This window comes from Lepisosteus oculatus, unplaced genomic scaffold (assembly GCF_040954835.1).
Source record: "Lepisosteus oculatus isolate fLepOcu1 unplaced genomic scaffold, fLepOcu1.hap2 HAP2_SCAFFOLD_78, whole genome shotgun sequence".
In the NCBI taxonomy this organism is placed as follows: Eukaryota; Metazoa; Chordata; class Actinopteri; order Semionotiformes; family Lepisosteidae; genus Lepisosteus; species Lepisosteus oculatus.
The window spans coordinates 279,431-294,434 of NW_027168341.1; the positions used below are offsets into that span (position 1 = coordinate 279,431).

The 15,004-nt window shown below is 44.2% G+C and overlaps 4 non-coding genes across 4 annotated transcripts; 2 read left to right on the top strand and 2 right to left on the bottom strand.

The window, feature by feature from the left end:
* The first annotated feature begins 1,123 nt into the window (after positions 1–1,123).
* LOC138235215 (U4 spliceosomal RNA) lies at positions 1,124–1,265 on the top strand. Its single transcript, XR_011188092.1, has one exon. It is a non-coding gene; the product is annotated as a U4 spliceosomal RNA (small nuclear RNA).
* Positions 1,266–5,982: 4,717 nt separating this feature from the next.
* On the bottom strand, positions 5,983–6,053 carry trnag-gcc (transfer RNA glycine (anticodon GCC)). The gene has a single exon. It is a non-coding gene; the product is annotated as a tRNA-Gly (tRNA).
* A 3,120-nt stretch (positions 6,054–9,173) lies between these two features.
* On the bottom strand, positions 9,174–9,255 carry trnas-gcu (transfer RNA serine (anticodon GCU)). The gene has a single exon. It is a non-coding gene; the product is annotated as a tRNA-Ser (tRNA).
* A 1,624-nt stretch (positions 9,256–10,879) lies between these two features.
* trnar-acg (transfer RNA arginine (anticodon ACG)) lies at positions 10,880–10,952 on the top strand. Its single transcript has one exon. It is a non-coding gene; the product is annotated as a tRNA-Arg (tRNA).
* The last annotated feature ends 4,052 nt before the right edge of the window (positions 10,953–15,004 follow it).

The window sequence follows — 15,004 nt, forward strand, 5'->3', positions numbered from 1 at the left end:
CGCACTGGAGGAGGACAAAGAATCTGCACGGAGGAGCACCAGGCAAGTCTTCAGTGCACAGCACTCTGGAAACATTTCGGGGCTGTCGCGTGTTTATTTCAGCACGTAAAGCGCACCGGTCCAACACTTCGGCCGGGCGCGCGGCGCCTCCGCCCTCTTGCTGCCCCTGCAGCTGCTTCACTTTTCCCTTTAGTTGCCATCGATTTTTTTGTAGTGCTATACATATACGATTGAGGTATCTTAGAGTTCTCCTTCGAAGACCCAGCACTCTCTTTTCTTTTCCCAGTGTTACTCATATCGGACTTTTTAAACCTAAAAAAAATCGTTTTTTTTTTCTTTCAATTATAACTGAAGTTTAAACAACTAGTAAGTCAAGTCCTTATTTTTCTGTAGTCAAAAAAAGCAAAAATTAACATTCAGGTCATGAAAAACTCAAAAAAACTCCCCAACCACTAAACTTTACCTCCCACCTGAGCGCCATCTTGAACGCCCCTACCACCAGAGAATGCTCACGATTTCGGAAGCTGTCTCCGGGACGTGCTGATTCCACACATCCTGAATAAATCATGATATTGTTAGTTGCTGTAGCTAGACGTTCAAATGAGTTTCATGGCCAGATGGACTGTTTCCTCCAGCGGTATAATATTGCAGTGAGACAGCACGATGCCTGCAAGACTATGTCACGCTAAACGCCACAGATTGTGTTTGTCCGTTCGTGTCAGTCGTCCCGCAGCCACGGGAAGTGGGACACAAACATGCTGCAATGCTTTCAAGACGTTAGGATTTGTTTGTGCAACATCCGAGAAGAGTACTTGTGGCTTGAATGTGAACTGTACGTGCCCGCCCCCTTTCCTCTGTAGTGCATGAGTTCCTCCCGGCATGCCCTTCGTCATTGTTCTGTCATCTTGTATTTAAAGGGTTGTATTTCTGCTGCTGAAAATAAGCAACGGTTTTCTCACAACGCCCTTTGTTCCCAACAGAGCCCTTGTCTGTCATGAAATTCTTCAAAACCTCAAGCTAGAAGAAGAAGAAGACGACAAATATGAAGCGTTATAGCAACGACATGCCATGACACGATCGATAACGATTTCCATAGGATCCCCGCGGTTGCCTGGCAACCGTCAGCTTTGCGCAGTGGCAGTATCGTAGCCTGTGAGGGTTAGCCGAGGCGCGATTATTGCTAGTTGAAAACTTTTCCCAATACCCCGCTTCCGCCGGTTTGCAATACAATCGGCGAAAGCAATTTTTGACAGTCTCGTCAGAGACTGAGCAAGGTGTTTAAAGACAGATTTGGTCACGGTGATATCATGGTAGAAAGAAACGAACTTGTTACGTGTCAACAGAAACGCTCTTTAGCTCTTTCAGCTTTATGCAAAGAACAGCGTCTGTCGAGATTACTTTTGTGTCAGCGCGAAACGCCGTGTGCTTGTCAGTATGATTTCATATTGCTCGTAGCGGCGCCTGGCTTTTGTCTGTCAAACGTTAGGTTGCGCTTCTTCATGCTGCATCGTCGGCATGAGTGGAGCATTTTAAACGTCTGTACTTACTGCGCCCCATAAGAAATCGTTTGTCCCCATTCAAAAGAGATTGTGCGATGTCCTGCAGCGTTCGCAAAGCAAACCTTTGACAGTTTGAAAAGAGGAATTTATTCTGCTTCCTGTGCGTGCAGTAGTTACAAAGTTGAACGTCTTTACACGATCTGCTGCAGTTTTCAGTGGGTGGGCTTTGTCAAATGGCTTGGAAAAACGCACTGTGTTTCTGCTCGGGAAACATCATGAGCAGTGTCCTGCATGTTTTCTGTGTATAGCTGTCTTTTAACGCATACAGAATTCATTCGAAATCATTGATTTCTCCAATTAACAAGGGTCTCTTTTTGAACCTGCCAGAAGCATTCTTTCAATGTAACAGATTTACTCCGGGGAAGGGCAGCATGACATTGAGAGTAGCTCAAGCTTTCAGCACCTTTATCTGACTGCATGTATGCAGACACTGCTCAGAATCCCCTGTAAGATTCTCCTTCAATTCCGTTTTGCAGTGCTTTAGCTCTTTCAAAAGGCTTCGCTTTGCTAGTCACAATCCAAGGCTCATGACAGCATTTGAAAACATTCGTAACTGCGTTGGCCGGGAATCGAACCTGGGTTAACTGCTTTGAAGGCAGCTATGCGCAACACTGGCTCGCTCCAGAATAAATCTCACGTCGAGGGCTTATTTTTTTCCATTTTACCGTGAGTCGGGCTCAGCTGCACAGAGGAGAGAGCAGAGCAATGAGGTCACGGGGACAGGGGAGTCACACGCTGGCGGTTTGAATACGCGGAAGATCACTGAGGGATCCACAGTATATGGACTCTCCGTGCGCCATCAGTCCGCACTCCGGACTCTGAATCCTGCCATCCGAGTTAAGATCTCGGCGGAACCTGAGGCGCAGTTCCTTCTTAAAACGTAATCTGGTGAGCATTTCTAGAATCGTACTTGTATAGATGCAGCCTTTAATGTGTTGCTAGGTTAAAATTGATGACTTCTTGTATTTCAGTAGGCAACTGCCCTCTTGATTTCGGATTTAATTTCTTTATTACAGGGGCGCTTTTATGAAGACAGAGTCATGTTCAGGTACTTTGCTTGATGGAGGAAGCTCATTTCGGACTCTGTGATCTGCTCACCTGGAAAGGTCTGCTATACTACTACAAGAGAGAAGTAGAGTCTGGAAGAAGGGACAATTTTATGATGCTTTGGAAGATAATGTTTTTTTTTTCTTATACTGAAAATGAAAGGTAGTTGTTTCTATATGGACTCAGTCTTTGGAATTTGTATATATATATTTCAGTGATCCCTCAGCCATTCCTTCTGTATTGTAATTCAATTTCTCTTTTAAAATTCCTTCCCCACTTCTAGGACCTGCAGTTGCTGAACTCCACAATGGCTTCTATTGGAAAGTCTGTGACTGAGACCAAGTGTTCACTTTTTTATGAAACCATTATTTATTTAGGAGCAATGAGCAATTCTTATATAAATGCAATAAAATCATTATGCTCAAACTATGAGAGAGAAAATTAAGGATAATTTAAGAAATCAGTCTTAGCTTGTTTCTATACACAGATGGTATTATTTATTTTCAAAGGAAACCCGCGAGGATTCCCCTGGTGTGCAAGATGTGCCTGAATACTCTTGATCAGCTTCCTGCTCACTTGAAGAGGGCGTGTATGAAGCACGCCACGGCAGAAAACATCAGGATGGCCTCTCAACAGGCGAGGGAGGACATGATGAATCACCTGAAGAACGGGGTCATCGTGGATTACCACAGAATAGAGATCGTGTCTGGTGAGGCAAACAGGATAGTGGTTGTAAGACTGCTAGAGTCCTTGGGCCTTTTTGTACATGGGAAGCCTGAAGACACATTGGCAAGGTGAGATATTTTTAATCTGTAAGGCTTCTGTAGTTTCTTTTTGAAATCATTGTTACAACATATTATGTAAAAGCATGTTGAAAAGAATCTACCTGCATTCCAGCGGCCCTGAGCAAGAGGCCGCAGTCCAGGAGGAAGAGATGCCAGAGGCTGCTCTAGAAACTGAAACAGAAGCGGATAAGGAAGGGGAAGATGTGAGCTCTGAAGAACTCTATCAGCAGTAAGACTTTTTATTTTTCAGATGTATCTATTTTTTACTAAAATTCTAATTTGTCTTATAGGTATAAAATGTTTAAACCGGTGTTTTATATCCTTACAGGCCCTGAGTAGTTAAAAAGTATCAGCAGGCCGGAAGAGAGTGGCCCAAGCTGGACTCTATAGAAAGCACTCCCTGGATGCTCCTCTCCTGATTGGATTCAAACAGTACCTTACCAAGGATCTGGGAGTGGCAAATTATTCTCAGGAGGTATTTATTTTTTAAAGGCATTTAAAATTAAGCAATGGTATCTTCATTGTAAATGTTTTTATTTCTTAGCTTAAAATTCACCCATGTGAAATGATGTCAGCCATAAACATCATGACTCTATATTTCCTACCTGAATCTATTCTACTTAAATTATTACATTATACACAATTTGAGTTCATTTTAAATAGTAAAAGGTAATGAAAGGAATGCATTTTCATAAGAAAGATAATACCGATATGCATGTGATAATCTTCCTTATATCATGTAGTACATCATTTGGACACTTTGTGGGCTTCAAATACAAAGAAAATCATGTTCTATGGTACAAGATAAATACAAAACTTAAGCTTTTATTTTAATTAGATTTGTTTATAAAGCATAAGCAATCATTTATTACATTAATATATGTAAAAATAACATTTTAGCATCATACGTTTAGTATATTTAGTCCCTAATGCTGAAAGAAATGATCATAGAACATGACATCTAACCTTACCTGCGGTGTTTTTAATCCCTATTGCTCAATGCACGGTGAAAGCATTCCATACATGTGTCTGACAATGAGGAATGGGCCCCTGAGACAGTCATTTGCCTGTTTCACAAATGATCGTATTTTACTAGAGATTCTGCTTGGGATTCAGATGTGCATTCGGACAGCAATCCCTTTCAAGAAATGATACGTTCTGGATGAGGTCAAAGGTGCTGGAACACTGTATCTAGGATGTGTTTGCAGAGACTGTGTGTCTCCTGCTTCAACGCAGTGATAAACAGATGTGCTCCTTTAATTTATTGGTACATGCCCAGGGCAGTAAGCAGTCTGAGGATTTATTTCCAGATGGCATAGAGCAGTGAAGCAGTGAAGTAGTGCAAAACACTGGATCATTATATTATTAGAATCTATTCTACTTAAATTATTACATTATACTCAATTTGAGTTCATTTTAAAAAGTAAAAGGTAATGAAAGGAATGCATTTTCATAAGAAAGATAATACCGATATGCATGTGATAATCTTCCTTATATCATGTAGTGCGTCATTTGGACACTTTGTGGGCTTGAAATACAAAGAAAATCATGTTCTATGGTACAAGATAAATACAAAACTTAAGCTTTTATTTTAATTAGATTTGTTTCTAAAGCATAAGCAATCATTTATTACATTAATATATGTGAAAATAACATTTTAGCATCATATGTTTAGTATATTTAGTCCCTAATGCCGAAAGAAATGATCATTTGTTTAACATGCACGGGTCTGTCTCAAAGGATGCAGTACTCCTGAAGGGTCTCAAACCCTACATTTCGGATGCCTAGCTGTATCCCTCACCTGTGGCACCTCAGAATGACTTCTAACCTTACCTGTGGTGTATTCAGTCCCTATTGCTCAATGCACGGTGTACATACTGCATACATGTGTCTTGAGAATGAGGAATGGGCCCCTGAGACAGTCATTTGCCTGTTTCACAAACAGGGACCTGGACCTAGACCTGGCCCGTACAGGGCTCAAACCCGCGACCTTGGCGTTATTAGCACCACGCTCTAACCAACTGAGCTAACCAGCCTCACGACAGTGCTCCTCTCTGTGCTGCAAAAAATCAAACTCAGGGAATTTCTTTTGTCCTCCTTTGAATAGAAAGCCGTGTAATCAGTGTACGGGCTTTCTCGTGCAGTTTCATGGTTCTTGTAACCCAAATCCTACACTGGCCTGAAGTGCCCCCCATTTCACAGCATTTTTCAGCTGATTTAAAATGTACCTAAAGGAGAAGCATTATTGAAGACCATCAATTACCAAGAGCTTTTGTCAAAGGTTTTGGTGGTCATTTTGAATGACCACAGAGCGCTGTGACCTCGGTTTTACATCTCATCCAAAAGACAGCGCCCTTTTACAACACAGCATCTCCGTCACTATACTGGGGCATTGGGACCCGCACAGACCTCAGGGTGAGCGCCCCCCCGCCGGCACCATTAACACCGCTTCCAGCTGGAAGCTTTGTTTTTCCCTGTAGCTCATCCTCATCCAGGTACTGACCTGGCTCACACCTGCTTAGCTTCAGTGGGTTTTCAGTTGCGAGTTGCAAGGGGATGCAAGTGATGGAGCCGCTCGCTGCAAAAGCCACTGCATTGGCCGGGAATCGAACCCGAGCCTCCCGCGTGGCAGGCGAGAATTCTACCACTGAACCACCAATGCTCAGTGCCTGGGCCTTCAAAAAAGACGCTTTTTTGGTGCTCTGTGCAAAACGCGTCGACATCTGCTTCCAGCTGCAAAATGCCATTTGCGGACGCTGAAGAACTTATTTCTAAGGCAGCGGGTACAAGCGATTGGGCGTTTTAAAACCACCAGGAACAGCAAAGAGGCGCGCTTCTTTGCTTGTGCCGAAACACACCGACTGAAAGCGGACAACGTAGTCGGCAGGATTGGAACCTGTGCGGGGAGACCCCAATGGATTTCTAGTCCATTGCCTTAACCACTCAGCCACGACTACAGCAAGCCCCACTGCCGCTGCGTTCTTGCTACAATCTTACCTGGATCGCGAGGCGCCGGCGGAAGCCTATTTCAAAGTCGTTCTCCGTTTCAAAAAAACATTTCCAAAATACAAGCCTTGCAGACAGACACGCCTCAGAGGACTTAAGGGTGGCTTCATGTCGGAATGATAAAGTCTCCCCGTCCGGACATGAAAATGCCACTTTGTTACACACAAAAAAAGAATCAACAACAGAGAAATGCCCACAAGCATTTGAAAAGCCGCACCACGTCGCACTTGAAATAGCTCTTACATTAGTGGTAGACACAGGAATCGCCTTTTTATTTACGCTCTTACCAACGCGATGGAAAGCAAAACAAAGCAAAGCAGAGCAAAACAAAACGAACAAACGAAAACCCTCACGTCCTGCACTTGCATATAACCCCGTTACGTGCCCAAGCGGTATTGTACGTCATCCTAGCACTGCACCCCGGGTCGTACGGTATATGGGAACGAGCACACGCCACGAATCGTCTCGAATCACTCCCTACAGCTGTAAGGCGCCTTGAAGCGTGCACCCCCAACATTCTTCTTTGCGCATCTGTGAAAGGTAAACTCTTGAGCAAACTCTGAACCAGCTCTAAGGAAACTAATCCGATTAGACGTTACTTTGACTCATCTTCTTACGCTCAGTGCCGGATTGCTCAAACTCCAGCTAGGGTTAGGGTTAGCATTCCCACGCTACTTAGACACTTTGTTTACGCTCAGTGCTGGATTTTGGGAACTTCAGGACGAGTGGGAATTTTCTCCTATCTGTCCATTCTGTTTTGTTTTGGAGACTCTTGGCTGCCTATGTTGTTCAGTGCACCGTGAAGGAAACATTTTCCAAAACTGTGTCAGCTCAAAAGTTGTAAGAAAACCTCTCCAGGTGCTTTAACTCTCTTCATTTTTGTCATTTAATGTGACACTCGATGTATAACTGGAGCCTCACATATGCAAATGGTGAGGCTCCAGTTCGACACCCAGTTCCACACCACTTTACAGTATATGACAAAAGCATGGCAGACTGTGCCGGACCAGCTGGTAACTTCCGCTTATTTTGACCATATTAAACATTGGAAATCTTCCCACTTGCATTTGTGACACTTGATTTTGGCTCCACCTAAGACACTCTTAAATCTTCAAACACTTTTCTCTTCTCCCGCAACACACTTGTCTGTCGGCACTATGTGGCAGCGTTGCATGACAACCCATCTCACCACGGAAAGGAACCTAAAAGCTTTGGTAAGAGAGTAGAATTACCTAAAGAACTGCTTTCCATGGAAGCAGGACCAAGCGATGTAGCATTTTTATAGTACCAGGAAAGGAGAAGCGGCACTTCGCCTTTGCCGCACAGGCACAAGGTGACGTGCGGCAGACGCCGTAGTCGGCAGGATTCAAACCTGAGCGGGGAGTCCCCAATGGATTTCAAATCCATCGCCTTAACTACTCGGCCACGACTACAGCGAGCTCGCCGCCGCTGCATTCCTCCTATAATCTAACACGGAGTGCGAGGTGGCTGCGGAAACCTTTTTAAAGTCGCTCTCTGTTAAAAAAAAAACCTTTCACAAGATACATGCCGGCAGACAGACACGCCTCAGAGGGTTTAAGGCTGGCTTCACGTTCAAATGATAAAGTCTCCCCGTCCGGATGTCAAAATGCAACTTTGGCAGACAGAAAAAACATCAACAAACCACAAATGTGGACAAGGATTTTACAAGCTGCACCACACTGCACTTTCAAAAGCATTTACATTCGTGTTAGACGCAGGAATTGTCTTTGTTTTGCGCGCTTACGAACGCCATAGAAAACGAAACAAAACAAAAGCCCTCAGCTCCTGTACTTGATTATAACGCCGTTACGTGTCGAAGCAGGAATTTACGTCATCTTACCACTGCAACATGGGGAATAGAGGGAAATGAACACACGCTACGAATCGTCTCAATCACTCCCTAGAGTCGTAAGGCACATTGAAGGGTGCACCCCCATCATTAATCGTTGGGCCTCTGTAAAAGGAAAGCTGTTGAGCAGTCTTTGAAACAGCTCGGATGAAACACTTGATTGCTTCCATGTGCATCTGGAGCCCACTTCTTATTTTCACTTCACGCCGCCCAAAGCATTTCTAAAACAGGAGATTCGCGTTTGGGAATGCGCCCTGCCCTACAAATAAAACAGGTCTACGGGTCTGAAACCTGCTCCACGGAAAACAGTTCTGTTGCGCTTTTGATCAAAGGGAGATTCTCTGTTCTTACTTTTTGATTACATAACACCCAAAGGGGCTTCTTTGGAGCTGGATTCCAACCAGCATCCTAAAGTTTCTTGGCGGTATCCTTTACAGTCCTCTGTTCGGTCGACAAGGAACAGTAGGGGGCAGCTTTCCTCACACATACAGTGCAATGTACTGTAGTGTTCCCCTTCATTGAATTCGCAGTTCTGCATCAGACCTCTAACTCGTTTCCTTAGCTTGGATTTAAGCCACGAAGCAGGCTTCTACTGTATAAACGTCTAGAGGAATCACAAACTATTTGAAAGGCCATCATCCCAGGGGGAACTGACAAAGTCTATCCCTAAACACCTAGCGCAGTCTCTCGAGAGACTGTCAAAAATCGCTTTCTCCGTTTGTGCTGCAAGTAAGTGAAAACGCGGTCTCAACCCAGAGCCACTTGGCAGCAGCGGCACGTAAATACTGTTACTACCACTGCTCGATACCAACGTTAGCCTACTATACCATGTTCAGCCACCGCTAGAAAATGTAAGGCTCTAGTACTGGAGCAAACAAAAGGAGAGCCAACGTCAAATGTAGAGAGCGACGAGGATGGGATTCGAACCCATGCGTGCAGAGCACAATGGATTAGCAGTCCATCGCCTTAACCACTCGGCCACCTCGTCGATGAAACTGGGCTGTCCAGACATGGGTTGGCGCGCTCCAGATGATCTTTTTCTTTTTTTTCCCTCGTACTCAAGGGTCCTTTTCCTGTTCCACATGCGATTTCAACATTTTCCTTGGGAGATGTCAAGCCAGCAAGCCACTGCTGTGGTTCAGTGGCCATTGTGGAGTTCAGTGGCCCTGTTGTACACAGAAAGCACATTGAGCTCCTTGGACATGAAAAGTTCCAGATAAAAGCCATTTGTCATCCTTTCTCTTGGTGTCGATGTTGCTATTGTATGTAAAGGTGGCAACTTGCTCAGCGAGCAGGCGGAGCACACACCGAATGCAGATGTGTCTGAGTGGTGTGTCCAAGTGGCTGCAAAAGGACAACACTACCGGGGCGCCGTTGCTTAGTTGGTTAAAGCGCTTGTCTCTTAAACAGGAGATCCTGAGTCCGAATCCCAGTGGTGCCTTCTTTGTTCTGTCTTCTCGAACAGAACTGGTCCTTACAGACAACCGCCTACGGCTAGACTTAATTAAATGCAAGTATTCATTTCCTGTCTTTAACGCGACTTGTTTTTCTTAAAATGGATGGAACTTGCAAAACATGAAATACAAACATTGCTAATCAGCGCTAGCGGCTGGCAAAAAAAAAGAAGTCAGCAATGTTTTTTTTCTTTAACCTTAACCCTGCTAATGGAGAAGAGTTAAACGACCGAGTCTATGCAGCTTAAACGGTGCTCATGTCGGGTTCTTAGCTGAAAGGGTGGTAAATCACGCTCACCCCAGTCCTTAATCTTTTAAAAGGATACAATATTGAACCTAGTCGCCACATCACATACATCCTGTTCAACGATAAAAAAGTGACATCTATCCTCGATCCAGAGTAAATCCCACGATGAGGGCATATTTTTTTCCACTTTACCATGAGTCGGGCTCAGCTGCACAGAGGCGAGAGCAGAGCAATGAGGTCACAGGGACAGGGGAGTCACACGCTGGCGGTTTGAACACGCGGAAGATCACTGAGGGATCCACAGGATATGGACCCTCCGTGCGCCATCAGTCCACACTCCGGACTCTGAATCCTGCCATCCGAGTTAAGATCTCGGCGGAACCTGAGGCACAGTTCCTTCTTAAAACGTAATCTGGTGAGCATTTCTAGAATCGTACTTGTATAGATGCAGCCTTTAATGTGTTGCTGGGTTAAAATTGATGACTTCTTGAACTTCAGTAGGCAACTGCCCTCTTGATTTCGGATTTAATTTCTTTATTACAGGGGCGCTTTTATGAAGACAGAGTCATGTTCAGGTACTTTGCTTGATGGAGGAAGCATATTTCGGACTCTGTGATCTGCTCACCTGGAAAGGTCTGCTGTACTACTACAAGAGAGAAGTAGAGTCTGGAAGAATGGACAATTTTATGATGCTTTGGAAGATAATGTTTTTTTTTTCTTTGAAATCGAAATGAATCAGAATATCAGTGCAAAAGACAAACTCTTGGTTTGGTTTAAAGAGATATGGTTTTAAAACAGACAAAATGTAGAAAACAGGTGTTTCTCACTTTTGGAAAAGAATGGACCGGGGGTAATATTTTACTAGGTGCAGTGCTCATCTCACTGGGTTACAGTCCTGCAGTGTCACACCAGGGCCAGTGGCGCAATGGATAACGCGTCTGACTACGGATCAGGAGATTGCAGGTTCGACTCCTGCCTGGCTCGGGTCGTTTTTAAACACATCGGGCTACTCCCTAAGTAGTCTGTGCTACTTACTGCATTGTAATCGTACCCAGTAAGATATTTCCTTCATGTAAATGAACTGCACCTGACAGCTTTAGAAAAACACCTGGGCTCAGTACGGTGCTGAGAGCTTAGCGTTGCTGTTCTAATTAGCACGCACTGCATCGGCTATGAGCCCGAACCTTTCAATTATTCCGATCAGTAAGTCAACACGTAGTCCACATGAACGGTAGAAATATTCTCTTGTCTGTCTCTTGTTTGTATAGAACTGAATGTCCCTGACAATGTACTGTTAGTTTTAATTGAAGAACGGCATTTGTGTTCAAATATACCAGACAAGTTTATGTAACTGCTCATGCGACACTCAGTTGTAATTAGTCAAGAAAAAAAAGTCGAACAACAGCTGCGGGTTTGATTCTGAACGTATGAGATTGCAGCGCCTTTTACTTCCATTGACAAATGATAGAGATTCGAAGAGAGATCCTTCAGACCAGCAAGCAAACCCACGGCTTTTTCGGTTTTCTATCTAGGCAACGTTGGTGTCTGCAATAGCATACATGAAAGCGTGATGCGATTTCTGTGGCTACATTTGTTGCACGTCATGCACAGTAAGAGTGTTTCTAACACCAAATAAAAAGTCAACAATTAGCGATCACGCCTTCTCCTCAGTTAACCCACTGAAACCCTTGCTGTTAACAGTTCTTTACTGCGTGCTTTACCAGCACCTACATATCGTGTCGGTTCTTTCAGCTTTATTCATTAGGTTTTCAAAGGCATAAGTAGAGCACCAGAGGTGCGAACGCAAAATGTGTAGTTATCTGAAGAATTGATTTCCATGGCAGCGGGTCCAAGCGATTTCGCGTTGTTATAGTACCAGGAAAGGAAAAGCGGCACTTCGCCTCTGCCGCGCAGGCACAAGGCGACGTGCGGCAGACGCCGGAGTCGGCAGGTTTCGCACCTGCGCGGGGAAGCCCCAACGCATTTCGAGCCCATCGCCTTAACCACTCGAGCACGACAAATGCGAGCTCGCCGCCGCCGCATTCCTCCTATAATCAAACACGGACTGCGATTTGGCTGCGGAAACCTTTTTAAAGTTGCTCTCCGTTAAAAAAAAATACCTTTCACAAGATTCGTGCCGGCAGACAGACACGCCTCAGAGGGTTTAAGGCTGGCTTCACGTTCAAATGATAAAGTCCCCCAGTCCGGATGTCAAAATGCAACTTTGGCAGACAGAAAAAAACATCAACAAACCAAAAATGTGGACAAGGATTTTACAAGCTGCATCACACTGCACTTTCAAAAGCATTTACATTCGTGTTAGACGCAGGAATTGCCTTTGATTTGCGCGCTTACGAACGCCATGGAAAACGAAACAAAACTAAAGCCCTCAGCTCCTGCACTTGATTATAATGCCGTTACGTGTCGAAGCAGGAATTTACGTCATCCTACCACTGCAACACGGGGAATAGAGGGAAATGAGCACAAGCTACGAATTGTCTCTAATCAGTCCCTACAGTTGTAAGACGCCTGGAAGCGTGCACCCCCATCATTAATCTTTGCGCATCTGTGCAAGGTAAACTCTGGAGCAGTCTCTGAAACGGCTCAAAGGAAACACGTGATTGATTCCATATGCATCTGGGGTTCATTTCTTATTTACATTTAATTCAAGGGAAAGGCTTGGGTCAGTTTCAGACGGCCTCCAACAGCGAGATTCAAGCGCCCCACCTTCAGCCCAATCTGCGCCGCCAGAACGACAACGGCTCCTCTGGTCTTTGGGGTGCGGTTGTGACCCCGTAACCTAAAGTGTTGGTGGCAGACAAATGGAGACTAACAGGTGATGTCCTAGGACATGACTACATTGTGACACTCGGTGGGGATGGTGACCATTGCTTGGAAAAGAGTGCGAGAGTGCATTTTGAGCGTACAAATGTCCTTGTGATTTGTGAAGCTGCAACCCCACCTTACTCAGTGAGCGTCTCTGCTTTTCTCTCAGTTGGGAGAAAAACTTTTGTAAACAGCCCTTCGGAATGATGTGGATTTCTGCATGAATGGCTCCTAACATGTGATCTTATCTTTATCTAAGTCATAATAATTAATAAAGAGAGTCTGATTTCACAAACAACACACGCCCAACATTTGACATTGCTGTTTCTTTATTGACCAAATGGTTTAAACAATCAAGGTCATTGATGGAAAAAGTACGTGAACCCTTATATTAAGGAGCTAGTGGAACCTCCTTTATTGACAAAAACCTCAACATCCAACAAACCTCAGCATCCGCCATGCTTCCCAGGTGGGATGAGGTTTTGGAGTTGGTATGCAGAGTTTTGTTATCTCCAAACATAATGCTGTGCACATTTACCAACAAGTTCAACTTTTGTCACGTCTGTCCACAGAACATTGTTCCAGGAGTTGCTGTGGAACATCCATGTGGTCTTTAGCAAACTTGAGAGGGGCAGTGGTGTTTTTTTTGGGGGGGAGAGCAGTGGTTTCCTCCGTGGTGACCTCGCATGATCACCACTCCTGTTCAGATTTCTTCTTATGGTGGACTCATGAGCACAGACGTAAGACAAAGTCAACCACCTGTTCGCTAGATCCCATCCCCACTCAGCTAGTCAAAGATTCCCCTGAAGGACTGGCAGGACCTATAATTAGTATGATGAATGCATCGCTTGCGTCAGGCGTTGTACCTGATCAATTTAAGGTAGCGGTTGTTAGACCGCTCCTTAAGAAGTCAAATTTGGATCCACAAGTTCTTAACAACTACAGGCCTGTCTCAAAGGTCCCATTTCAATCTAAAAGTTTTGAGAGAATAGTTGTTGCCCAATGTCAATCGTATCTGGATTCAAATTATATACTTGAGAAATTTCAGTCTGCTTTCTGAAACTGCATTAACGAGAGTCGTAAATGATATTCTCTTAGCTACTGATGTGGGGAATGCAACAGTGCTTGTGCTTCTAGATCTTAGAGCTGCCTTTGACACGGTTGACCTCTCTGTTTTGTTACACAGGCTTGAGTTTGAGGTTGGCTTATCTGGAACCGTCCTTCAGTGGTTTACTTCACATTTTACTCATCGTTTTCATTATGTTCAAATATCTAATAATTGTACTGCTTCATCAACGTCACCAGTTCAATTTGGGGTACCAGACGGATCAGTGCCGGGGCCAATATTGCTCTCTCTCTCTACATTCTGCTGCTAGGTAGGATAATACGAAAAAATAATATGAACTTTCATTCATATGCTGATGACACTCAAATAAACATTTTGTTCACACCAAACGACAACTTTTCTATTATCACTTTAGTTAAATGCATTAATGAAGGAAAGACTTGGATGTGTGAAAACTTTTTGTTACTCAACTCTGAGAAAACTGAGGATCTGTTGATCGGAGGCAACAATACTGATAGGACTACTATAACTTCAGCACTTAACTCAGAGGATTTAAACATTTGCCTCAAAGAGACAGCACGTAACCTAAGTGGCATATTAGACACAAGGCTCTTAACAACTTGCATTGTTAAGGTGCTATATAGAAATACATTGATTTGAACTGAATTGACAATGTAAAATGTTGTGTGTGTTGTTTGTTAAACAAGACTGTCTTTATTTATTATTATGCGTCAGATGAAGATCAGATCACATTTTAAGAGCCAATCATGTAGAAATCCAGATCATTCGCGTTTTAAAAGTTGCGGGAAAAGTGAAACAGGTGCTTTTCCTTTGTTGCGCAGACACATGACGACACCGTAGGCCGCAGGACTCGAAGCTTCGCAGGGAGACCCCGATGGCTTTCTAGTCCATCGCCCTAACCACTCGGCCACCGCCGCCGCCACTGCCTTTTTGATGCAGTCTAACATAGAGTGCCGGGCAGCGGCGGAAACCTTTTTCAAAGTCGCTTTCCGTTTAACAACAACAAAAAAAACTTTCACAAAATGCATGCTAGCAGACAAATGCGCCTCAGAGGACTTAAGGCTGGCTTCAAGTTGGAATGATAAAGTCTCCCCGTCCGGTCAGGAAAAGGGAACTTTGTTAG